Raw genomic sequence first — 27,231 nt, 5'->3', positions numbered from 1 at the left:
TCAGCTGTTTCTCTAATAGGGCCTTTGATAACATCCAGAAAAAAATAACTGTTCCACCACCCCTGCTTCATTTACATAACTGAGATTAATGACAAGGGAAGGAAGGTGTTTACGGTGCTGGGAGATAGGAATTTTGGGATTAAGTAGGAAGCAAACTGAAATGAGCTGTCTGGAGTAATTAGGAAATACATACTTCATATTTTCATTAGATATTGCTATTATACCACACACGGCAAAGGCGTCTGATCAAACTACAGTTTAGTATCTAAATGTATGCAAAAATTACAGGGAAAGTAGTTACTTCATTACATTTCAAGAACTCTTCAGGGATATTAAATAAGTGGAAATTTGGTCATTAGTGATATTGCACTAGAATAAAACCATGGTCAAAACAAATGACAAGTATACCCACAAAACACGGCCCAAAAGCTTGATGATCTAGGGTATAAAAATAAAAACCAAGGTGGCAATATGATACATAATACGAACCATAACAACAAATATTATTGAAAAGTTATATTCTTAAAATAATCTTTACCTACATTATATAAAATACCAGCTACCAGATGCTTTTTCGTATTTTTTTGAAGTGCCCAAGACAAAATGAAGGGTCTCTCATTGTGCCAGGACATCTTGGAGAAAGCCTCAATCAGCTGTGTTGTTCCTCAGGTAGTTAATAATTCCATCTTCTCCAGTTAGTCCTTTGTCCATGAACCACCCAACATCTCATCCCTTGGTGGCTCTGCTTGGGATAGATTTGATGAAATGAATGGGTTTCTTCTAGCTCCAGCCATAAGCATGCTCTCTCCTCCTCAAATACTTACCGCTAAGTATTTTCCTTAATCAGTCCCTGTGTCAGACTGAACTGATTTATTATACTCACTTCCACAAATATTTGCCTACCAAGTGACAGACAGCACAGTTAACTTTCCTAGGGTTGCTGAAACTAATGACCACAAACTTGGTGGATGAAAAAGAGTTCTGGAGGCTGAAGTCCCACATCAAGGTGTTGGCAGGTTGGTTCTTTCTGGAAGCTGCGTTTCTCCTCGCTTCTCATGGTTGGTGACAGTCCTTGGCACTCCTTGGATTGTAGACGCATCGCTCCAATCTCTGCCTCTGCCTTCACAGTACTTTCTTCTCTAGCTCCTTGAGTCTTCTCCATTCCTATGCTGGATGAGGATACTCCCACGGGGGTTAGGCTCACTCTAATCCAGTAGATTCTCATCTCAAACCTTACTTTAATGATACCTTCCAGGACCCTTCTTTCAAATTAGGTCACATTTCAAATGAGGTCCAATTAGGTTTTGGGTGGACATGAATTTTTAGGAAACACTATTCAACCCAATACACAGATTAAATTGGATTTGGCTTGAGAAATAGAGTTTTAGCCATCACAAGTTTAGGGCTTGCACACATGTCTAATGCAGCAGTTTGCAACCAATGTGCCGCAAGAATTTTAGAAACATTAACCCTTTCATCTCCTTCCAAGGACCTAAGGGAATGGCTCAAAAGACTCTAGAGTTTCAAGAGGAGAGGTGGCTGCAAGGCCAGGTCCAGATCCTAAGGTGCTGTTTGGATGGCTGACCTCTTTTCATCACTGTTTTGAAACCAATTGCTGCAAATAAGACTGTAGCTTTGGGTCATCAACATATTCTAAGAACAGAGCAAAGCATTTTATAAAAGTCTCTCTGAATGCTTAGGGAGTGAGTGTCACTAGCTTACAATACGTCTCATTCATTGCCTTCTTTCTGAAAAGGGTTGTGAGAAGTAGACTCAGGTGGAGGTACTTTTGTGATTATTCAGGGAATTGAGGAAAACTTCCTTAATTTACATGGAAGCTTCTAAATTCTTTGAGAACCCCCAAGCAGTGAGATTATTGAAATAATAGAGGTTTTATGGACCCTCACATCTGTTTATGAATAACCTCAAACCCTAAGCTAAGCAAATCTATTTAACTCAATGTAATTATAAATATGAGCTTTTATTATTCAAATGATGTCTTCATATGCCAGGAAAACCACTTTGTGAAGCTTATTAACAACCACAGAACAGAAATATTTATTCTCAGAAATGACAGATGTCTTAAAGCAAAACAATAATACAATACCCAACCTCCCCCAAGTGGCAGCTTTTTATGCTAGATGAAGAATAGATATTTGACCTTCAAACCAGTGAGATGTCTGGAAGGGGGGAAAATGGTTGTTTGGCCACTTGCTGCTTTAGCTTGATTAATAGGCTTCTACTTCGGTTGATTTGAGATGCTTATTATGAAGTATTTCCGTTGTGATCATGTGGAGTCTCTGACAGCCCCTCTCCAACTCCCCACCCCATCATTACCAACCAGTAAATAGAGTAATTCTGAATTCTACATCCTCTGGCATTTGTTTAAGGGTGTGCTGGATTCCTAGTCTGTAGTTTCTAATTAATTTTGTTGCCTGGATTTCATTTTATTTCTTTGGGGATGAGTCCAGAAAAGGCGGGCAAAGTGCACACCTTCGTCAAAGCATGTCTCTGGTCAGTATGAGTTTAACCATGGGCATTGCTGCCTCAGTCAGGGGGCTGTGTGTCAGAGTGATGACAGAGACAAAGGCTTGTTTAAAACAGTAGCGTAGTGGGATCACTTATTCTCTTCACGGGGTAGTCCAGGAAGGTGGTGAAAGGAACAGACTCTGGGTGACGTTCAGCTGTCACAAGCTGGTTACCTCGGGCATGGTGCTAGGCTCTCTGTCAGTGGTGAAGATTACATAGATCAACGTGTATAAAGTATCCAGATGTGTACCTGGCACTTTGTGAATGTTACTTATTAAGCAAATCAGACAAGAGCTCTTTCCTCAACATCTCCATGATCAATCAGTTGGTTAATTTCAGATCCCGATATGAAATAAAAAAGGAATAGGAAAAGGACAGCGGTCCAGTTGGAGAATAAAACTTGGTGTGAGATGGTTAGAAAGCAAAAAGTGTAGCTGAAATACATGAGGGGGTGGGGGAGGGTAAGAGATTGGGCAAGGGGGGCAGGGAGGAGCCATATCCTGAGAGGACATCATCAGGGAGCTGAATTTTAACAAATGTAATGAGAATCTACTGGAAATGACATTATGAGATTTATACCTTTAAAAGATCCTTAAAAAAAGTGGGGGTGGGGCAGCCGGTGTGGTTCAGTGGTTGAGCATTGATCTATGAACCAGGAGGTCATGGTTTTATTCCCCGTCAGGGCACATGCCTGGGTTGCGGGCTCCATCCCCAATAGGGAGCGTGCAGGAGGCAGCCAATCAATGATTCTCTCTCACCATTGATGTTTCTATCTCTCTCTCCCCATCTTTGTTCCTCTCTGAAATAAATAAAAATATATTTTAAAAAAAGATCCTTTGTTTGTTGTGTGGACTATGAGTTGGAGAGGGCGAGAAGCAGAAAGGTCAGTAAGGGGTCAGTGTGATAGAAAGAGATAGGGTATGGAATTGGAAAATCTGTGTTTGAGAGCTAGTGTGGCCCTAGGTAAGCTCGCTGAGACTTGCTTCTCTCATTCAGAATCATGGGAAAGAGTAATACCCTTGCAGGGTTGTTATGAAGATGAAATGAGATAATGTATGTAAAAATGTTTGGTGAACTATAACAACGTTCTTAAGAACATTTCTATGACCACTACCATAAACTGTATTTTTCAGTGTTTGGTCCTCATACCATCTGCATCAAATCATTTGGGGCACTTATATTTAAAGAGCAGAGATTTTAGCTCAGACTTCTAAATTTCCACCAACTTTTTCTGGTCACTAATACATTCTGGCGGGGGCCTTGCAGTGTTGTGGCAAAGAGTATGTAGGCTGAGGCAGGACAGTTTCGTTTCAAATTCTGGTTTTGTCTCGATAGTTTTCTTTATCTCTCTGACTCATTTGTCTCATCTATAAGATAGCAATGATAATTAGAGCACTTCTGATATTAGATTTTTAAAAGACTAGTGAATTAGTACATGTAAAGGGCTTAGACAGAGAGTGACTCATGGTAATCATAAAATAAATGTTAACCATGGTTACTAATGTCTGCCTGGATGCAGAAGTTAGTGCTGAACACAACCATTCAACCCTGGACCTCTTCCCATGCAAAGACACGGCCCTTGTTTGTGAGGTGCTCAGAACCAAATCTTTAAATGACATGGAAGTCAGCCAGGTTTAACAATTCTAAGCATAAAGGGATACTAATCTAGGTCAAAATACGAGAGAGAGAGAGAGAGAGAGAGAGAGAGAGAGAGAGAGAGAGAGAGATCAGCATGTAATGCAAATTAAAAACGAAAGTCCCCAGCTTGAGTTTTTTGAACCAATTGTTAATTGCAAAGTATTTGTCTGCTCATATGTCTGTCACCTCTGCAATTGCTTTATAGATCTTTGCTTCATGGTCTCCGCTGAAATGTGATTCATGAGCCTTTTTTCTTTATCCCCTCTGATTTCATTCCATGACAACTGGGCCCCCATTTGTTCTTTCTCCAGTATCTCCTCTCTCATTTCCTCCAATGGCATCAATAAAATGTACGGCTATTGCTTTCATTCCCTCTGATCACTTTTAGGCAATCAGAAAATACAAGAAACTCTACTAGTATAAGCTATAGAGCAAGCCTGCGGCAAAAGTTGGCTGTTGTGATCATGGCAACAGGCAGATCCCTGCTTTTTGAAAATTCTCTTTACATCCCTTTGCTTTTATGAAAGACCTAACTCAGTACCTGTTTTCACGAACTGAAAGAAATCCAAAGAGGATTTTCACTTTTATTTAAAAAGGCAACAAGTGGAAAGAGCGTCCATTGTCTGTTTTGCAGAGAGCCTTATAGAGGCAGCGGCACCCCAGCAAGGTGAGTGTCCCGCCAAGCTCCTTCCCCTGGAACGACACTCAACATCTCAGCATCGGGCCGCCAGAACTTCAGTGTGTTTGTGAGCATCTGTGTTTTGTCTTGATTTATTTTGTGCCTCTGTTAGCAAGATCTGCCCTAAAGTAGCAGGAGCTTAGGACAGCGTGTAAGGGTGTGATGCTTAGTGTGAAACTGAATGTAACTAAGCGTGTTTGGTATGATTTGGTAGGTTATTTTGGGGTGTGGGAACACAAAAATGTCCACGTACATGAATGGTAATTGCTTCTTTGCTTCATGCTATTTGGCTTAAGAAAGTTTTCATAGGAATGCTCTGCGCTTGGACAGCGGGGGAACCTGTTGTCGATGGCTTTAGGACAGTGATGGCAAACCTATGACACGCGTGTCAGAGGTGACACGCAAACTCATTTTTTTTGGTTGATTTTTCTTTGTTAAATGGCATTTAAATAGATAAAATAAATATCAAAAATAGAAGTCTTTGTTTTACTATGGTTGCAAAGATCAAAAAATTTCTATATGTGACACGGCACCAGAGTTAAGTTAGGGTTTTTCAAAATGCTGACACGCCGAGCTCAAAAGGTTCGCCGTCACTGCTTTAGGGGGAGCTGCCCTGCCCTGGAGTTTCCTGTTTGCATCTTTCTCCGAGAAATAAATTTCTTCCACTTCATGCTGTTCCTCTGGTCGGATGCCTCCCAGCTGGGACTGAGGCTGAGAAGTCACCTGCAAAACTGTTGAGACTCTCTCTCCTTCCATCCCCATAAGGGGGTGGGGGGCGGGGGGGGGTGGGGAACAACACCCAACTGTGACTACATGTCAGGCTTCTTTTTAACTCACCAGCAGCCATTTGCTCTCTGTTGTTCCTGTTTTGTGGATGAATTTATTTTATGTTATTCCCCCTTAAATTTTAAGGACATGTATCTTCATGAAAAGAACAAAGGAAGAAAAACAACTTGTAAATTACTCCAAGAAAAACCCCTGCTAGAAGCAGTAAGTTTGCTGACAGATGGCAGAATCCGTTGAAAAGCGAGGACCATATTTACTAAGTCTAACCCGTTTAGTAAGCCAAAAATGTGTTATCTAATTCCATCCCTGGTGTATTTGTATGTTTTGGAATAAACAGATGCCTAATGAGGAATGTGTCTAGGGCGCTTTTGGAGGAACCTGGATAGACCCGGCTTCTGATTCGGAGTTTGATTTTGACAAATATCAAAGGGTGCAAAGTTGAATCTATTGTAAATTAATTTGTCAGAGCAAAGACAGCATTAAAGTGTTATCAAAGCAACAACATTATTTTTTTTTAAAAAAAACAATACAACCTAGAATAATGATACCACATACATTTGCTTTTAAAATGTCTCTACTATTTAATATAGTTTTGTGACAACTACCCATACTAAAAAGGAGGACACGTGCCCTATCATTATTAGAAAACTTGGACATGTGCCTGACCAGCACAGCAAACTTAGATATTACCAAGCTTTTTATAAAACGAATTGGAGCTCACTCATCAAGACATACATTTGTCTATATTGTGTGGGACATGGCTGAGGCACAGCACCCCCCACCCCCAACCTCCTTCTGCCAAAATCTTAGTTTCCTAAAAGAAAGAAATGCTAATCCTACTACTCTCTTTATTTGAATCATGAATTTTTGAGTCTGTGTATTCACATGAAGATGTATCTCGATCCAGTGTAAGGCAAGAAGAATAAGTAAAGTCTGGGATACTGTATACATAAAAAGAACTTAAAATAGGCTCAAATTCTGAGTGAGCACATGGACCATGGTTTCTGGAAAGTGAAACTTGTGGCTATGACGTAATGCCCCTGTGACTTTCTGCAAGTGAAACACTGAGAGCAGTGATTTGCACGGGTCAGCATGGGTGCTAGGAAGCCAATACACAGGGAGAAGAAGCCAAGGAATTTCCTTCTCTGTTAATAAAAAGCATGGAGACATGATTAACCAGTTTATCAATTAATAACATCAAAAGTAAACTTCAAAACAAGTACTATTGTTAGAGATTTAGAAAATGCTGCAATGATAAAAGGGTCAATCTTTTCAAAAAATATATTTTTATCGATTTCAGAGAAGAAGGGAGAGGGAGAGAGAGAGAAAAACATCAATGATGAGAATCATTGATCGGCTGCCTCCTGCACGCCCCCTGCTGGGGATCGAGCTCGCAACCCAGTCATGTGCCCTTGACTGGAATCGAACCCGGGACCCTTCAGTCCGCAGGCTGATGCTCTAGCCACTCAGCCAAACCAGCTAGGGTGAAAAGGGTCAATCTTTTTTTTTTTTTTAATATATTTTATTGATTTTTTACAGAGAGGAAGGGAGAGGGAAAGAGAGTTAGAAACATCGATGAGAGAGAAACATCGACCAGCTGCCTCCTGCACACCTCCTACTGGGGATGTGCCCACAACCAAGGTACATGCCCTTGACCGGAATCGAACCTGGGACCCTTGAGTCTGCAGGCCGACGCTCTATCCACTGAGCCAAACCAGTTAGGGCAGGGTCAATCTTTTATTGGAGAAATTACATGAATGGAATCTCTCCGTGGCTAGTGGGAGTTGGGGTCTCACAATATCTTGAGAAAAAGAATTTTCTAAGGCTCACATGGGAGAACGAGTGATTTTAATTTGTGTGAAGTTATATCCCTAGGTTGGTAAAGTCCCATTTCCCTTAAACCAGTCCAGGAAAAGGTGTCGCTGAGGATTCAGCAGAACTAGAAGCGTAGCTGATGCTGAGGTTCCGTTCCATGGCGGAGTTGAGTCAGGCACAGGATCAGACTAATTTTAGTCCATCAGTCCATTGCATGTGGGCTCCGTGTGCTGTGGGCCACATGGGTTAATGCAGGGGAGCATGCCCCTTGCCACAGAGCCAGGAGTGCAAGAGCGCCAAGAGAGAGAACTCCCTTTGCTTAGGAGTGTAAATACCCCATCTTCCTGTGCTTGCAGTGGCCATGCCTACTCTGGCCAATGCCTTGTCCCAGGTGTGACTGACAGACAAGCACCCTCTCTGCGTCATCAGACTTTACTGGGCATGCGTCTATTCTTTCTTTGTCTAGTCCAGTGGTTCCCAACCTTCTGGCCCTTTAAATACAGTTCCTCATGTTGTGACTCAACCATAAAATTATTTTCGTTGCTACTTCATAACTGTAATGTTGCTATTGTTATGAATTGTAATGTAAATATCTGATACGCAGGATGTATTTAGGCGACCCCTGTGAAAGGGTCGTTCGACCGCCAAAGGGGTCTCGACCCAGAGGTTGAGAACCGCTGGTCTAGTCCCTTTCCCCAGAATCTGGGAGGACAGACCTGGAGAGTGTTAAACAGCAGCTTTTTGGCACAAATGGCATGCCTATACTTTCTGGCCTTCCTTTTGCTCCTTTGCTGTTAATGAATTAATTACTGGGTTACTTATAATGGCATCAAATCCACTAAGAAAGTATTATAGTCTAAATAGATATGCATCTCAGCAGAACTTTGAGTACAGGAGGCCAAAATGACCGAAATAAAAAGCCAAATGGAGAAATCAATCATAAACAAAGACGTTAACAAGTTTTCCTCAGTAACTGATAGGACAAGTAGATAGGAAAGCAGAAAAGATAGAGATGTGACCCCCTTGATATTTACAGAAACCCACCCCTACCAACTGCAGAATGTACACGTGGTATTCCATTGGGCTTTAGTTTCCATTTTAGAACCCATGAGCACAAGCATCCCTTTACATGTTTATTGGCTGTTTGGTGTAGATGTTGTTGGTGCCCTGAACACACCTTCACCAAGAGAGTGCAACTGAGCTTCGTTTGCTGATTACAGCTTACATTTACCTCTTAGAGCCGTGGTTCTCAACCTGTTGGTCGCGACCCCTTTGGGAGTCGAATGACCCTTTCACAGGGGTCGCCTAAGACCATCGGAAAACACATATATAATTACATATTGTTTTTGTGATTAATCACTATGCTTTAATTATGTTCAATTTTTTAAAAAAATATATTTTATTGATTTTTTACAGAGAGGAAAGGAGAGGGATAGAGAGTTACAAACATTGATGAGAGAGAACCATCGATGAGCTGCCTCCTGCACACCCCCTACTGGAGATGTGCCTGCAACCAAGGTACATGCCCTTGACTGGAATCGAACCCGGACTGTTCAGTCCCCAGGCCGACGCTCTATCCACTGAGCCAAATCGGCTAGGGCTATGTTCAATTTTTAACAATGAAAATACATCCTGCATATCAGATATTTACATTACAATTCATAACAGTAGCAACATTACAGTTATGAAGTAGCAACGAAAATAATTTTATGGTTGTGGGTCACCACAACATGAGGAACTGTATTAAAGGGTCACGGCATTAGGAAGGTTGAGAACCGCTGTCTTAGAGCATTGCCTTTGACTGATGGGGGCCCTCTCACCTTGCAGGGGCGACCTTGACTGGAACTTCTAGAAGGATAGGCCACCCCACCAGAGGTAGCCCATAGCAAATGACCAGCTAATGTGGGGGCACAGCAAGTCAGCTACCTTGTGTCTGGGCAGGACAAGGTGTAGGGTACAGTTCATAGTCCAGAGCTCCCTATAAGATCAGGCTAAAGCTCAATGAAAAAAAAAGAAAAGAAAAGAAAAGAAAAGAAAAGAAAGCAAAGTTCTTGGCTTTTTCTCTTTCCCATGCTGCCAGGGAGGGGAGCTGCATGGAGGAAGGCAGTGAGGCAGTGAACACTGCCAACACTTCCATTTCAGCTCCCAAGATAAGGAGGGAACCAGTCTCAAGTCTGCTCACTTGAGTTTTTTTTCGTTAAGACATAAATGGCTAATAGTGACAACAGTCATTTTGCTATTTATCAAAGCAACGATGCACTGCATTACAAGAACAGGAAATCTGTGGTTTCCTTGACTTGAGTCCTACAATCTTTTTAAATCCGAGGTTTCCCGCAGGGTGAAGTAGGTCGTGCTAATCCTGGCAGCGGTTCTCAACCTGTGGGTCACGACCCCTTTGGGGGTCGAACGACCCTTTCACAGGGGTCGCCTAAGACCATCCTGCATATCAGATATTTACATTACGATTCATAACAGTAGCAACATTACAGTTATGAAGTAGCAACGAATATAATTTTATGGTTGGGGGTCACCACAACATGAGGAACTGTATGAAAGGGTCCCGGCCTTAGGAAGGTTGAGAACCTGCGTAGAGCCAGGTCATACATGTTTTCCAGGCGTCAGCTTGTGGCATCCCTTTCCTTCTAACATACAAAGGGCTCTAGTTCATGTAAATGCCCCAGAGAATATTCTGGACTCTCTTCTGTGTAGGTTCAACCAAGAGTCAAGCCCAGAGCTTCCTCTCTCTATCTCTCTGGTAACTGGCTGAGCTGTGCTGCGTAGGCAAGCCACTGTACCTTTCTGAACCCAAACTTAGAACACTCAAAAATCCTCACACGCTTCTCTAGAGGCGCCAGAGGAATTAGCGAATAATTCAGCAAATGTATGTTATGATTCCTGGAAAAGTAAGCTCGTATTTTTTTTATAAGTATAGGGTAAGATTTAAAAAATGTCTTATCACTTTTCCCACCCACCCTCAAAGCAATACTTCAGTTTTTCTTAATTTTATGTGTTTATTTGATGTATGTCTTTCCTCTTTTTAGAAAGCCAACCGATATAGCCTTTATTTGATGAAGAAAAGCTAAGCTTTGAGCATACTGATTCATTCTTGCTATTATTTTTATTTTTCTCACTAAAAATCTAAAATATATTTAATTTTTAACAAGGTCAAATATACCAATAATGACTTAGATCGGGGACCATATTTGACCTGAATCTCTCTCTCTCTCTCTCTCTCTCTCTCTCTCTCTCTCTCTCTCTCTCTCTTCATTATTTATTTGTGCTTTAAATCGTATGCTTCAGGATATTGTTCTTTTACCTATTCTTATTAATGTGGCAGAATAATCTCACTGAGAAATTAGCAATATATAATATTTAGTTGTAGGATACCGACGAGAGAGAAACCATTGTTTGGCTGCCTCCTGCACAGCCCCAACTGGGGATCAAGCCTGCAACCTAGGCATGTGACCTGATCAGAAATTGAACTGGTGACCTCTTGGTTCATGGATCCATGCTCAACCACTGAGCCACACAGGCTGGGCTTTTTTTTTTTTTTTATCTTACTTTTATCTTCCCTTTGAATTTTTTTCCAGCCCTGGACATTGTTTCTCAATGGTTAGAGGATCAGCCCTGTACACCAAAGGGTCTCGGGTTTGATTCCCAGTGAAGGCCATGTATCTCTGTTGCAGGTTCATTCCCCCAACCCCCGTCAAGGCACATGTAAGAGGCAACCAATCGATGTATCTCATGTCTCTCTCTCTTTCTCTCTCTCTCTCTCTCTCTCTCTCTCTCTCTCTCTCTCTCTCTCTCTCTCACCCTCATCCTTGGATTAGGATTAACAACAACAAAAGTATAATAAAAGACATCTCATTCCTATTCTATCCCTTCTATTGCCTTCTTAACTACTCCTATAGGTTATAATTATCATTGTAAATATTTACTGAGTGGCATAACATTTTTCCTATTATTTGTTCCTCTCACTGAAAAAAAAGATAGTATTTCATTGTATGGATGTATGTTATTTTGTCCTTGATAAGGTGCTACTAGGATAAATAAGTATTCAGATACCCAGAAAGTATTACATAGCTATTTTAGAAGCAGAGTTTGCAACTGATTATGCTGCTCTAAGAAGGCTTTAGCTCTAAGAAAGTTTGCATTCATGTTTTTCATAAGGAAAATAATGGTACGGTGTTTTTGTATTTTTCCAACATTGACAGATGGTAAGTGACAGCCTGGGAGGAGGGGAAGCGACCCACCTTGCTTCTGCAGTGTTAGAATGGATATCAAAGCAAGAGGCAGACCCCCTGGTGCCAAAGACAATGATCTTTTCAAGCGTAAAATATAATCATGTCTCTTACTTGCTTAAACAATTTTAAATATTTCCTATTGTTAGGAGTTATGAAAAGACCAACATCCTTAATATGGCCTTTAAGTAGGGTGAGCCTATCATTTCCTCAGCACACTGGCATGAACTTCACACACTGCAGACCAGTGGTTTTATTGCTAGCTTTACCCAGTGGCCAGATACGTTACTATTGAACGAGTACAAAAAACGTTTTGCATAAATGTTAAAGGCACACTTTCAAATTAAACACCCATTGCCTTTTGAAGTTATTTATTCCGTGTTCTTACAATCTCATATCTTCTTAAAGTATGACACTTGGTAAAACACTGTGTAATGTGAAGCGAGGATTCTCGGGATCCGTCTGCAATGTCTTAGGAGTGAAAGTCTGTGTTCTTATTAACTACACTGGGCAGCAGGCATCAACGGGACCTGTCTTAGACTTAGTGGGCATCTGTCGTTCTACTCTGACCTACATTTGCTCCTCCCGCCTCTTTCTCCAGCCTCATGTTGCACCTTCCAGGAACTTGCTTTCTGCCTTTAGCCACAATAGCCTTCTCTCAAATTCTCAAATGTGCTGTTCCATTTGACTAGTAGCTGCAGAAGCACTTTTTCCTCTGCCCAGATTGTTCTTGCACCCACCTTGGCTCCACCCTTCTCTTTGCTTAGGTACTTACGTTTCTTAAGTGAAATCCTACTTGGATGTCATACATTAGCTAGTAATCATTTCCTCAGTCAGCTTACCCTTCTGCCTCACTTGGGCAGCTCTCCCATTGCACACTCACTGGACCCGGTACCGCACTCACCATGCACTGCATTCCTCTAACATTTACATTCATTGATATGACTTTTTCATCTTGTTTGTCTTCCCCACTAGACTATGGGAGCAACAGAAGGCATGCCACTATTTGATCAACGCACCTAGAAAAGTAGCTGAATCTCTGTAAGTAAAAAGTGCCTGACATATTATGCCTTCTCAATCAATAGTGTTGAGTTAACTAGTTAATACTGCCCTTACACTCACAGAGTTTACATAGGAGATCTAGGACATATTATATATACAGTAAGCAAACTTTGATAAGAAGGATTATTATTTGTATGTCATTTTCAGAGCATTTTTCCCCTCTTTTTAAATGTTGAATTCAAGAAATCTTAAATACTTACCTACATCTCTTATGTAATCATTCAAGTTTCTCCTTCTTTTAGAAGAAAAATGGAGAAAAATGTTTTGGTCTGCACAAGATGAGGTGACTAGCATGGGATTAAAGACTTACGGTTCAATGACTGTATTCCACATTCATGAAATTAATAGTCCATAGTATATTCAGTATCTTCATTTCAGATACATTTACAATCAATACTGATCATTTTCACAATCTTGTCGCTTGTTCAGTGATCCGCGTCAATCTTGGTGACAGCTGAAATTTTTTGATTGGGTATGCCCCCTACAGACAGAGTTGCCATTGGGAAAAGCATTTTCAGGGAAGCAAGACTAGGCTTAGACCAATTTATAAAATAACTGTAAGTTGGCACATAGTCCACAGGCAGTCTTGTACCCTCAGACGATTCCTCAAATTCAAGTGCGCCAAGGTCTCTAGATGCTTCCCCATCCTGCCAAGCCTACTTTCAGAAAATTATCAGTTATATATATCGTAGAGAATTCTAGCTTCATTTATAGAGATCAGTATTTTAAGTATTGGATCTTAAGAGGATAAAGAAATATTAGGGGATTTGACATGGCACTTACAGGCCATTCTATGTACCTTCAAAATAAAACCTACTGATGTCCATGAAAAAGAATTAGTCTCCCTCTTCAGGAAACGTTACTCTACGTTAGTAATTTCACACTTATGTTTGAATACTGCTTCCATTCCTTCTTAAGATTTCAAAAATCTCTTAGTTTAAAATAACATAAAAAACTTTTATGTCTGATAAAGAATGGATATGTTCAATGTGAAGTTTAGCATCAATCGTTATTACATGAAAATTTCCTGTACTTCCTATGCTGTATTTTACATCCTTGTTACTATTTTAATATTTGGCAATTTGTACATCTTAATCCCTTCCCCTTTTCTCTCATTCCTCCAAATGCCCTCCCATCTGCAATCATCAATTTGTTCACTGTATCTATTCACGTGCACAGTCACTATTCATGTGTACAGTGGGTGCTTCCAGGTTTTTATGTCTTTCTCAGTGTCTTATGGTTTTCTGAGTACACATATTTTACCCCCTTGGTTAAATTTACTTTATTCCTATGTATTTTTTTTATGCAATTGTAAAGGGGGTTGTTTTCTTAATTTTGCCTGGTCACTGTGGTTCAGTGTTTGAGTGTCAGCCCATGAACCAGGAGGTCATGGTTCCATTCCCGGTCAGGGCACATGCCCGGGTTTCTGGTTCAATCCCCAGGAAGGAGTGTGCAGGAAGCAGTCAACCAATGATGTTTCTCTCTCATCGATGTTTCTATCTCTCTATCCCTCTCCCTTCCTCTCTCTAAAATCAATAAGAACTTATTTTTTAAAAATGTAACTGATTTCTGGTTATTTATTTTGTATCCTGCTACTTTACTGAATTCATTTATCAGTACTAGTAGGGTTTTGGTGGAATCTTTAGGGTTCTCTATATACGGTATCATGTCAATTATAAATAATGACAGTTTTACTTTTTTCATTCCAATTTGGGTGTTTCTGATTGTTGTGATTAGGACTTCTGGTATGATGTTGAATAGGAATTGTGAAAGTGAACATCCCTGTCTCGTTCGTGATCTTAAGGGGAGCACTTGTTTTTGCTCATTGAGTATGAGGTTGACTATGGGTTTGTCATATATGGCCTTCATTCTGTTGAGATATGTTCCCACTTCGCTGAGAGTTTTTATCATAAATGGGTGCTAGATTTCATCAAATGCTTTTTCTGCATCTTTTGACAGGATCATGTGCTTTTTATCCTTCCCTTTTTAATGTGGTGTATCATGTTTATTGACTTGTGAATATTGCACCAACCTTGCATTCCTGGAATAAATCGCACTCGATCACGGTGTATGATATTTTAAGTGTATTGCTGGATTCGCCTGTATGTATGTTATTTCAATAACAAGTTTACAAAAATATATTCTTGCTCCAAAGCTATGTATTGCATAGCCCATCACTTCCCTGCTCATATGTTTTGCCAACTCAAGGGAGAGGGAGAAAGATGAGGAGAGTCAGCCACTGTGGCTGCAAATAACAACAGAGAGAAGAGCTGCATGGATGGCCACCTTCCGAGGGAGCCAGGCTCAGCCTGCATGCTGGCTCCTGCCTCCATATCATGCCAACAGCGTTTGAAACATACATCCACATTTGCTCTTTTCAGGAAGTAATTGCAGCTTCTCCTTTTCTCCTGCTTCCTGACACGTGATGGTTTTGTATGCAAGCACCAGGGTAGATATCTTCGGTTGAAATTCAGACTTCGCCACCAACTAGCTAGTTTGAGCTAGATGCTAACTTTTCTTTAACCCTCAACTTTCTCATCGGTAATTGGAGGGTGGTAATAGTTTCTAAATGAAAGGATTATTGTGAGGATTTAGTTACATAATGTACACAGAGCATGTAGCACTGTACCTGGTACATAGTAAGCTCTGATAAAGATTAGATGTTATTGTTATTGTTATTATTATTATTAACCTTCCACTTCCCTTCATTTATTTTTACATTCTCCTTCACCCTAATCTATTTAGTCTTGAGTATCATCTATTTAGGTTCTTGTCTATCCACTTGCCTTGGTCTGACTCTCCTTTCCACCGCGGCACAGACTGAAGTAGATGGTGGCAGAGTGCCCAGTACTTTTATGATCTCCAAGAGTGCTCACAGAATCTACCATATAAATTGAAAAGAGGCAATAGCTTGATCCAAAATGAGAAAGAAAGGCTTGTGTCCTCACATATTAGAGCTAAAGCCTTAAAACTTCTACAATGCACAGACAGCATTCTCTATTTAGACATGGTATTTAATAAAATATTTTTGATACATGTGCTGAGAAAAGTTCACCCACTTCGCATGCGCACATGAAGGACTAATATACAGTGTGGTTATGGATAACCTCCCATAGGTGCCTACCGTGGTGGCTCTTTGAGGTTAGTGGGGGCGGCGTGGGTTATCACCTTTGTTATTTGATCTGACCTTCAGTTCATGAACTTTCTTTAGTTATGAAGCTTCATGACTAAACACACATAGCTCTTCTGTGGTGGGGATTTTTAAAAGTTGTTTTATTTTTGTAACATCACCATAGAACCTGTTGATTGAGTTATTTACATAGAATCTTAGCTATAAATGGGACTATAGTATGTTAAGTCATTGTAAAGATAAAAAGAATAAATTTATGTAAAATTTCTGGCAAAACTAGTGTTCAACAAATGATGGAGTCTTTTCAGGTCAGGCAGGAGTGCTGGCCTGGTGGTGAACAGACTGGAAAGGGAGGAATACTCCCAATCTGCTTTTCTCCACTCAGAATATTTCCTCTCCTTTCTCTCCCAGAGGAAGAGAAAGGCCTCAAGCTGGAGGTGGAAGAGACCCTGATGTGGCTCTAGGCCAGATTGTGAACTAGACAAATTTCTTTACCCAGAATACTGTTTCTGAGTCCCATGGTGGGGCAAATACACTAGCTTGCTCATTGCTTTTCTGGTTTTCAGGGCTCCTGTGTCTTGAAGCTAACAGTCTCTCTCCACAGTCAGCAAACTCGTAGCCTCTCTTCTGGCCAAATCATCACGTAGGTGAAGAAAATAGAAAATTAAAGCAACTAAAAAGCAAGGGCAGGTGATGTAGGGGGCAACTCTTAGGGAATGGAATTTTGAGAATTAACATTGAATTCTACTGAGCTTTCTCAAACTCAGATATGGTCAGGACTTAAGATCCCGAGAGAGCCAATGTGTAAACGTCCGTCATCAGCAAGGAAATGAAAGGGGAGAAAGAGAGCTTCCTTGGTGTCCTCTCTTTTCCTTTATGCCTCCTTTCATCAGAGTTGCTCCCACTGAGGTGAACAGTTTCCTAACATCCTGAAAGATCATGGTTCAGCCGTAAAAAAAAAAAAAAAAAAAAGGGGTGTGTGTGAATAGAGAGAATGTAAAAAAGATGCCATAGTTTCTTTCCTTAAATTTCCAACCCACTGACACATTTTCTGAAACAAAAAAATTAGAATGTGTTACATTCGTTCTTTCATTTCAGTATGGCTAGCTGACAGACACATAGCTTGTCTCCTCTCCTTGCCCTCCCCTTACTGAGTAAGTTCTGTTTGGTATTGGCTGTGTACATCGCTAATCAGTGGCAGATTCTTTGAAACCAACCTTAAAATGAAACACTCAGGGTAACCAGATGAGTATGGATCAAGGAGGCACAGAAATCATTTAACAAATATACTATATGGTGTTTCTACTATTTGCCAGGCACTGTGCTAGCATCTAGAATCAGCATGTGGCTATTGAGAAGAAATCAATAGTTGAAAACCAGGGAAGAAGCCAAATTATAGGATGATTTTCTTTTCCTCACCCATGCTATAAAGACAGTCGCTTTTAGTAACCTGCTGTACTATTGGGTGCGTTTATGTATGAGTATAGAGAAAATGCACTTGGTCACATTTGCATGCCTTGCTTTTCCTACATAAATACGCCCCTCCTCGCTTTTGTTAATTGCTAGGTAGAGTAATGGTGATTAAAAGTGAATACCGGAGTGCAAACAGGAATGCTTTAAAACAATAGTGTGATCATTACTAATTCATTTCATATTTATTGTGGTATTAATTCTAATGAAACTTCTTTATATTAATGTGGTTGTTATAAGTATTCAGATTGAATTTTCACTATGAGTCCGTATTAATTAAATAAGTGGTTATTATTACCTGTGTAACGGAACGAGAAGGGATAGTACTGTGGTGTTTATAAAAAATATAGCCATGTTTTAATAGTACAGACTTGTTTTCATTCTTTCAAGTTGATTATGGGGGCTGCCTGAAAAATGCATGCTTACTACACAATAATGTGGTTAAGTAAATTCCAAGTGCATGGCCCTAAATTTCTGGAAGACCTTCCTTACCCACTAAGGAAAGAGAAAATTATGTTAAATGATCCCTGACCTGGAACAAACGTTTTGTTTTCTCTAACTCTTTGAAGCTGATAGCCTGTATGTGGTTTGCATAGAATGCTCTCAATCAGATTATTAGAGAATCAACATAATCTTCGGACAGTAAGTTAAATGAAAGGATAGAAAAGGGCTCCAGGAGCCCTAAACAATTTGGCTCACTGGATAGAGCGTCGGCCTGAAGGGTCCTGGGTTGATTTCTGGTCAAGGGCATGTCCCTTGGTTGCAGGCTCGGCCCCCAGTAGGGAGTGTGCAGGAGGCAGCTGATTGGTGTTTCTCGTCAATGTTTCTAACTCTCCCTCTCCCATCCTCTCTGTAAAAAAATCAATGAAAATATATAGTTTAAAAAATATACATAAATAAAAGGGCTCGAGGAGGGGAAGATGGTGGCAGAGCAGGCAGACCTTTGTGGCACCACCTCCCAAGGCCAGGCTGGCAGTAAAACTAAATTGGGGAACATTCACCCGGAATTACCGAGGTCCAGCTGAGGAGGAGACTGGTAGCAAGGAAGGGCAGAACCCACCTGGAGCCCTGTAGGAGGGCCAAGGTCAGGAGCGGGGCTGGCCCAGCCTCCACAGGCAGCACCCAGCGCGGGGAGGGAGCTCTCCGCTGTGTGGGAGGGTTGGGGGTGGCTGCTGAGAGGGTTGAGGCCTGGGCCCCAGAGGCCCCCCAGTTCGGAGCACCAGAGCTGAGAACAGCAGCACATGTAACATCCAGCCATGAAAGGCCGCAGGGCTTCTGGTCCTAGGGGAGACCCGAGCTGGTTGGAGACAAAGCCACAGTTTTGTTTGTTTGTTTTGTTTTTTAAAACTCAGAACGCAGGATTTTCATTTGCAGCTACTCACTGGTAGGTCCCTATTGCTCAAACACAAGGGCTTTTTTATTTCCCCCCTTTGAATGTAGGTAGGCGAATGGAATGATGGGAGCCGTTATTCATTGTGAGCTCTGATAACGTTTTAGTAAATATAAGGTGGGGTTGCCTGCTACATCTGTTTAGAACATGGAAGTACTTTTGCCTGAATTCTGCAGCTCCAGGGCCTGCACTACAGTCCCAACACATGAGGAATAATGCCATCGGGTATCCCGCATTCCGGCACTGCAAGAAGAGTCTCCATTGTGGCGGGATTTAATTTCAACCTCGTACTTAATTTAATCTAATATAGTGAGCCTTGGAGCTACAGGAATCTTAAGTAAGTAGTTTCGGTTTTTATCCGTTCCCTAGTACCAGTGAAATTTTGGGAATTTTCATTGAGGAGTCCCTGGGCATTTTATTCTAACATGGGAGAATATAGCAACACCAAGTAATTTACTTCTCTAAAAATCGCATTAAAATGCACGACACCATTCTTTAATTACCATCTCAATCTAATTCTCTAAGAAGTTCTCCCTAATTGCATTGTTGATATGCACCGATGCAAATAAGATGTTGGCTGTTTCCCTGTAGCAAACAACTGTTTCTAATACGTAACCAACCTATTCTCCTGTTAGGAAGGTGGGCGTGGTTCCAGGGAACCACTGAACGTGGCCTCCCTGCCACAAATGATGATAGTTACACCCAGAAACCAAAGAGCATGTTGCTCCCCACAAAGGTGCCCCTCCCCTTTCCGTGCAACCACACACCACAAAGAAATGCCACATAGAAGGCCACAAATAGAAAATTCCCTGCGGACCAGCAGGACAGAAGTGCAAATTGGACATTTGTGGAGCGGCACTTGCCAGAAGGTATGTGAAACAAACAACCCCCAGCTGCTGTGCTTTGCTTTCGTGAAAAGATCTTAAGGTTGTTTCACAAACACAGATGTGAAATGGAAGAAAGGGAAAGAGGAGAAGAGGGAGAGAATGATCTACGGGAAACTGGCCACCACAAATAGCATCGTATTCCTTTCGGGATGGAAAACAGATGCCTTGACGTGAGGTGGGCATCTTCCCCACTCCCCTTAGCGATTCCCGTGGATCGCTGGGAGGTACACACTGCAGCTTAAATAGGTAGAGGTAGATGTCGGGGTAGTCCAGGGAATGGCTCAGGGGAAGGGTCTGAAGCCTGATTAAAATGCTTTTATTTGTTTTTTAATCTTCTGAATTCAAGGTTTATCATTTGTAAAAATTACTTCACAAAATTACATTTATCTTCCTGTAGGAAATAAGTAAGATACATATTTTTCTGTATTAATTTTTACATATGCACACATATGGGCACTTGTTTATCTCTTAGTTTATATTACTTGATATATGTTGTTCCTCTGAAAAATGTCTTGGTTATGGAATACTTGTGTAAGTGTACTAAAATTGCAAAACTTGTAAACCTGTATCTTTCCAAGCATCATGGGGACCTGGAATTGTAATTGTGTAGATTAGGTTATGCAAATGGTCAAAATGTGACTTTATGTTTTGTAGATCAGGGATACACTCTGGTTCAAGAGATCATGATGAATTTCTCCTCTAACTTCTGCCTGAGGGAGCTGCTTTGGGTGGTAACACTTGTACTTACTTGAGATTTTTTGAACTTCAAGTGAATTTTTTTTTTGTTAAATGGGAATTTGAAAATTTTTACTCTTATTTTCATTGAAACCTCTTGGATCATGCAGGATGATAGAAACAAAGCCTTTTAAAAATATATTTAGGGAGGAAGAAGGGGGCTTTGTAGATGAATAAATCACTGACAAATTTGGGAGTAATTCATGTTCTCACCAAATGCTTTACATATTAGGATTGCACATTTGGTATATATTATCAGTAGGATTATGTTTATTCCTTGACTATATTGAAGAGGTTCTTCAATACTTTGGATAATAGAGTTTCAGAAGGGCAAAGAGATATGCTGGCTTCTTCTTTAGCCTACTCTTTGCAGATAATTGAATGTTTCCCCTTTCTGTAATAGAAATTTAGTTTTCCTTTATAGAAACACCTCCTTTGGAATTGCCAGATATAATACAAGGCTCCAATTTACATCTGCATTTCAGAGAAACAATGAATAACATGTTAATGTAAATATGTTCCAAATACTGCATGTCATACTTACATAACACAATATTCTTTGTTTATCCAAAATCAGAATTTAACTGGGCATCTTATATTTCCATTTGATAACTCTAACCCTCTTCTGATCTCAGTGCATTTGGTTCATACCAAGTATGTGACCCAGACTTGCTAGTTAGAGCATGGACATAGTGCTTGATTTAGCGATTAGTCTATCACCATGCCAGCCCAATAAGAGCACTTTTTGGCCCTTTTACTGAAATTTATGGGAGAGGGGAGCCTTGTTTCCTATTGGGATTATTCAGGAAGCAAACCTAGAACTTCTGGAGAATGACTTGCACAAAAAGCCTGAGGAAAGCAGAGTCAAGGTTTCATGGGAAAAGACTGAATCTTGACATCATTTCAGTTTCTTGATCTGGCTGTGCCTGAAGCTCAAAACCTTCCTTGAACAAATAATTTTTTTAAAAAATTTAAGCTCATTTGAATTTAGTAGGTTTTTTTTGAAGTCTTAGTCCTCTGTTTTTAATTTGTGTATACTTACTTCTAACCTAGAAGATCTATAAAAGAGATGAATTGCTCTACCCTTTGGGTATAGTTATTTGTAAAATTAAGTTAATCTTGGATCAAAACTTCTCAAAAATTGTTGGGAAATAGCATACCTTTGACACTTCTTACCCTTCCTGGAATAGTAAGATAACTAGAATGAATTAGAAATAATATTCTATTATGTGTATATACTATTTTATCAAAGTAATGGACATTTGACTTCTTTCTAATTTTTATCTGTTATGGATAGTGCTTCTGTGATGACTCATGTGCAAGTTTCTACATGGAAAAGTGTTTTCATTTTTCCTGCTATTACTTGGTGCCACCACTGGGCATGGTCTTCCCCTGAACCTGGGGCTCTAATATATGGCAAGTAAAGACTTTTGTGCTGAAATTTTTTCCTAATTTCTTCCTTTTCAAATGTACCCATCACTTTCAGGTAGAGCTCTGCAATAACGTTACTATGTCAATTAATGGTTCCAAACTTCTTATAGCCTCCTGTCATTATTCTCAAAACAAAGGCTCTTTAGTTTAACTTTTAAGATTTTCTTCAATATGGTGTTTCAACTCCAGATCATCTTTATCGACTCCCCCTGGACATGCAACATCTCTGGATGAACCCCGGTAGAGGGCCAGGACCCTCCCTAGTCCAGCAGCCATTCATGTTTATCCTTCTCATTAGCCTTGCCGTTGTATTTGCTGTCATCTAGCCATCTTCAGATAGACTATTTCCCTCCTGTGCACTTTTCTAAATCCTATATATCCTCTCTGCTACACAAGTCTATCACCGAGTACCTTACCTCCTCTTGATTTCCAAATCACTTACTGTCAAAATCACTCATATTTGTATTTAATCACTAATTGTCTTATATTGCTCTGTAGTTGTTTACTGAATATGTACTATATCCCTCCCCCCTGGCCTTATGAAAGGCCCAGAATGGCAGTCAATGTGACTAAAAGGAGGCAAATGTGAAAAGATTAAAAAGTCCAATAATGACTGACTTCTGATTCCAATAATTGATGGATGGCTGAGTAATTCAGAGCATCCTTCCCAATAAGGATTATTTTAAAATCTGGGCAAAATATTTTAAAAATATGGTTTAATTATTAGATGAAGATTTAAACAAAGAGGAAATCTAAAACCTGGGAAGAAGGTAAGGGATAAAATTGAGAATTGGATACTATTATATTCTTTCATAAAAGTTTTGAGAAAAACTGAAGAATAATTTTATACTTGAAATTTTAAAATTACCTAAATTATGATGGATTTCACAGCATATTTGATGCCTGAAAAGAGAGATCTAGTGAACAGCCAGATAAAATAGAAGAAAGCATTCAGGATAAAGCACTGAATATCAAAAACATGAAAAACAGAGAAGAGAGGGTATGAAACATAGAGGAGACAAGGAGATAGTTTATATAATCAACCAGAGTCCAAAGAAGAGAAAAGAGAAAATGGAGCAGATACAGTATTTGAAAGGATAATGACAGAAACGTTTACAAATCTAATGAGAGGTATCAGGCCTAATTTAAAAGTCAGCATACAAAAGTTCTACACAACAAAAACATTTTCAAAAAAATTTTTAAAATTATTTTGATACTACACAATAGCATCAAGTTATCAAATTCCTGGTATAAAAAAACCCCTTTAAAATGTATAGAATTATATATAAAAAAACAAACATTATTAAGCAAAATAAAAGTAGACCTAAGTAAATGGAAGGAAATACCATGTTCATGGAGAGGAAGACTCAATATTATATAGATGTCAATTTTCCCCAAACTGATCTATAAATTGAATGTAATCCCAAACAACATTTCGTTTTCTGTGGTGTGTGTGTGTGTGTGTGTACATGCACAGTTTGTGAAAATTAAGGATCTAATTGCCAAATTTGCATATGGCATGCTAAGGGCCATGAATACCTGAAACAATATTGAAGAAGAACAGAGTTAAGAAAAACTGCACAATCAGAAATCAAGACTTGGTATACAGCCATAATAATTAAAACAGTAAGGTATCAATGCAAGGAGAAAAAAAATAAACCATAATAGAAAGTCTAGAAAAATACCCACATGTATGGAGTCACTTGAGTTTTTATAAAAGATAGCACAGCAGAATCCTATAAATATATATTGAGACAACTGGATATATATTGCAACCCATACCTCACATGATAGGCAACAAAATAATAGTTCCAGATGAATTTTAGATCTAAATGTGAATGATTAAATAATAAAACTTCTAGGAGATAATTTAGAAAATATAATGGTCTCAAAGTAGAGAAGTATTTATTGTATAGCACATAGAACACACAGCATAAAGAAAACGATTAACGAAACTAAGAATTTCTCTTTATTACCACCAGTAGAATAAGAAGAAGATCATGGAATAGGATAAGATATTTCTCACACATAATCAAGAAAGAGCTGATAATCAGAATATACATTTTTAAAACTATTATAAGTCAATAAGAAAAAGACAACCACAATGGGGGGAAAAAGAGACCTATGTAATACTTTAAACAGTAAAGAATTTAAATTAAATAAATAAGTAAAATAAAAGGTAAAAAAAAAAAAAAAAAAAGGACAACCAAATAGAAAAATGGTCAAACAGCTGAAATGAGCACTTTACAAACCATGCTATACTGATGGTTTGGCATTTTCTACCAGAGTTGAAGATGTGTACAATTTATGACCTAGTGTTCTACTACTAATTACTCAAAAGAAATGTGTGTACAGGTGTACCACAAGACAAATACAAGTATGTCCACAGCAGAATTATTAGAAATAGACAAAACTGGAAACTATATATATATATATATATATATATATATATATACTCATCAATAATGAAATGGATACATAAATTGTGGCATATTAATATACTACACATACCACCATATAGTGTACAGCAAGAAAAATATACAAAGTTTAGCTACACCTAAACATGGATAAGCATAGTCTGAATGAAAAATGTCAGACTCAAAGTATATACACATATGCACGTGGGCATTTGTGTCTGTTTATACACACATATATGTATGTGTGTATACATACTACATATACATATGTATATTATGTATATTCCCCATAGGAACTCATTAAGAAACAAAAGCTATTGTCTCAGAAAGCTGAAATTAGAAATTATTGGATGGAGTTTCAGGAGAATGGAACCTCTCTTCTGGGTCAAGAAGTTGCTCAGCTAAGTCATTTCTTTTCCTCGGCATCTTTTTACTGTGTTATAGTTCAAAGGCATTTTTAGGTATCTGCCATTCCCCAGCGTTCTGCCTTTTCTGATTCAGCTTGACTATGTTGCCTGATTCACTGTCCACATAACCTGCCCACTCTGCTTAGCCTGTGATGATCTAGCACGAGAGAATCTGCAGGCCTGCCCCCAGGCGTTTCCATTTTCATGACTTTATTTGCAAATGGAGCCATTGTTTCCACGGGGCAGAGGAGAAGGGGAATCATCCTGGAATGTTCAAAGGTCTCAGGGACCCCTAAGCCAAGTTCTAATGCTTGGTGTTTGAAGCAGTTTCCAGTGGGAGCTGTGACACAGGGCATTAATCTACCTGTGACAGCGTGGGGTTTTAATGCGTTTTCTGTATGTGAAGAAAGAGCCTCCTATGGAGGTGGTGAAAGGAGTTATGGTGAAATCAATATCTTCATTTCGCTGGGGCACTGACAATTTGTCGCAATGATACGAGGATCACTGCACAGGGAGAGCTTGTTGGCAGAATCGAATGCACGGGACGTAGGCTTGGGAAAAGCTACACAAAGGCTTGCTTCGTGAGTTAAAGAGAACAAAGATGAGCGAGCCACACGGAGACATCATCTTTCCAGACATATGTGGATAACTTGTTGTACCACTAGCAACGTGATCTGGAGAAAGGAGGATTTCACTAGATACAACTCTGTTTTGCAGAAGGCACGTGATCTCTAAAGAAAGATCAGTTTCCTAAAGCTTGACTAGGAGTCAGTGGAAAAGATCCTGATATACTTTGAGGCATCCAAGTAAAAATATGATGCTGCATAGTCTGCTAAAGGCACAGACCAACTAGGAAACTATCCAGGAAAAGGCCAGGAATAAGGCCGTTCAGCCTTGTCAGGAAGATGGACCGAAGAGAAAAGTGGGGACATTTTCAAAGATACGATGGGATGAGGGATGAGTCAGAGCACTCACCAAACCAGACTCTTTCATCTTTTCCTCAACTACAGATACTAGACTTGATGTTAATGCCAGTGTTACTTGAAAATGAAATTTAATAGCCAACCACTGATCTATTTTGATTTATTTTTCCCCCTGGAAACTATTGTTTAGCTTACCCTGATTTGTGTGATATGCCAGTGTTATATGTATACGGCTATAATTAGCAGTAATGCTTTATATATCCCTATATATCTCTTTCTGATATCTTCTAAATAAATAGATAAGAAATAGGATGCATATTTTTTAAAAATATTTTTATTGATTTTTTTTTACAGAGAAGAAGGGAGAGAACAGAGAGCCAAAAACATCGATGAGAGAGATAAACAACAATCAGCCACCTCCTGCACGCCCCCTATTGAGGAACGAGCCCGCAACCAAGGTACATGCCCTTGACTGGAATTGAACCCGGGACCCTTCAGTCCGTGGGCCAATGCTCTATCCACTGAGCCAAACGGGTCAAGGCTGGATGCATATTTTAAAGGTAATTACTTATTGTCTTGGTATCTTCATAGTTTCCACAAGGTTTAAGTATATACAAGGACAAGCTTTTTTATACCTCACATGGATGTATAATCTTGTTACCCATAGAAATCATTTATCTTATTCTATATGCACAGAAAAGTAAAATGGGAATGAATAATTTCTCAATACTGACTATACATTTTATTGCTTCTTTTTTTCTGACAATGTCAAGGAATGAGAAGTTTCTTGTATTTAGTACTTTTAAGGTTTTCTTTTCCCAAGTCCTACATTTTTTTGGTGTGTCTTTAGATATGATAGCTATTTCCAAAGGTAAAGACAGGATATGTGTGAGAGGCAGATATCCAACAAAATACAGCCTGCTGCACAATTTCCCAAATTGGTATTCCATAGGAAACTGGTCTTAGAGTTCTGTCGCCAAGTAAGTTTGGAAGATGCTGCATCTTATCTTTCTTCTTAGAGATTTACAGCATGCTTGGGAGTATTTAAAGCTTTGGTAAATTCTGAAAAAAAGAAAAAAAAGAAAGAAAAAGAAACTGGTTTAACAAAAGCCCAGAATAACTATCTTTAAAAATTCATGAAATTCCCATTAACATCCTGCTTAATTGTGGAAAATTCGAGTTTTATATCCTTTGTGAATGTATCCCTTACTTATAGGCAGGGTATCCTCCACATAGACTCATGATGTTTAACGTGTACAGTCGCTACTGTGCCATACTCTTTGCAGACTAGGATAGAAGCAGCAATGTGAATCCCTCTACCCCCCACCTGCCTTAATGTCTTTATCCCCTTTCAAGACCTTCTTCATTCGTGCATAAAACTGTTGTGAAAAAATGACCAATTCAATGGCCATTTGGCTTGCCCAGTTAAGTGGACCATTAATTGAGCACCCACTGCATGTCAGGCAATGGGACACTAAGTCAGACACGCCACAGAAACGTGCCCTGCTCCGCACAACAACTAGCAGAGGGACATGGCATCCACACGTAGGATGTGAGGGCACCATCTTGGAGAGATCACACATCTTGCCCAGATTCACTTGGTCCTACAGGGTAAAGCCAGTGTTGCATCTGTGACTATCTCTCTTTTGTCTCCCAAGCCCCCGCACATTTCACTGTCCCCGTGAGATAAT

The 27,231-nt window shown here is 39.7% G+C and overlaps 1 long non-coding RNA gene across 1 annotated transcript in view; it reads left to right on the top strand.

Moving 5' to 3' along the window:
- LOC308533450 overlaps positions 1-26,604 on the top strand; it is a 295,328-nt gene extending 268,724 nt beyond the window's left edge. Inside the window, exons 7-8 of the long non-coding RNA XR_013997090.1 lie at positions 12,664-12,729; positions 25,895-26,604. This is a non-coding gene — a long non-coding RNA (uncharacterized lncRNA). The remainder of the gene's footprint in view (positions 1-12,663; positions 12,730-25,894) is intronic.
- The last annotated feature ends 627 nt before the right edge of the window (positions 26,605-27,231 follow it).

This window comes from Myotis nattereri (genome assembly GCF_964212035.1).
Source record: "Myotis nattereri genome assembly, chromosome: 17".
Taxonomy (NCBI): domain Eukaryota; kingdom Metazoa; phylum Chordata; class Mammalia; order Chiroptera; family Vespertilionidae; genus Myotis; species Myotis nattereri.
This window is presented reverse-complemented; position numbering and strand designations above follow the sequence as displayed.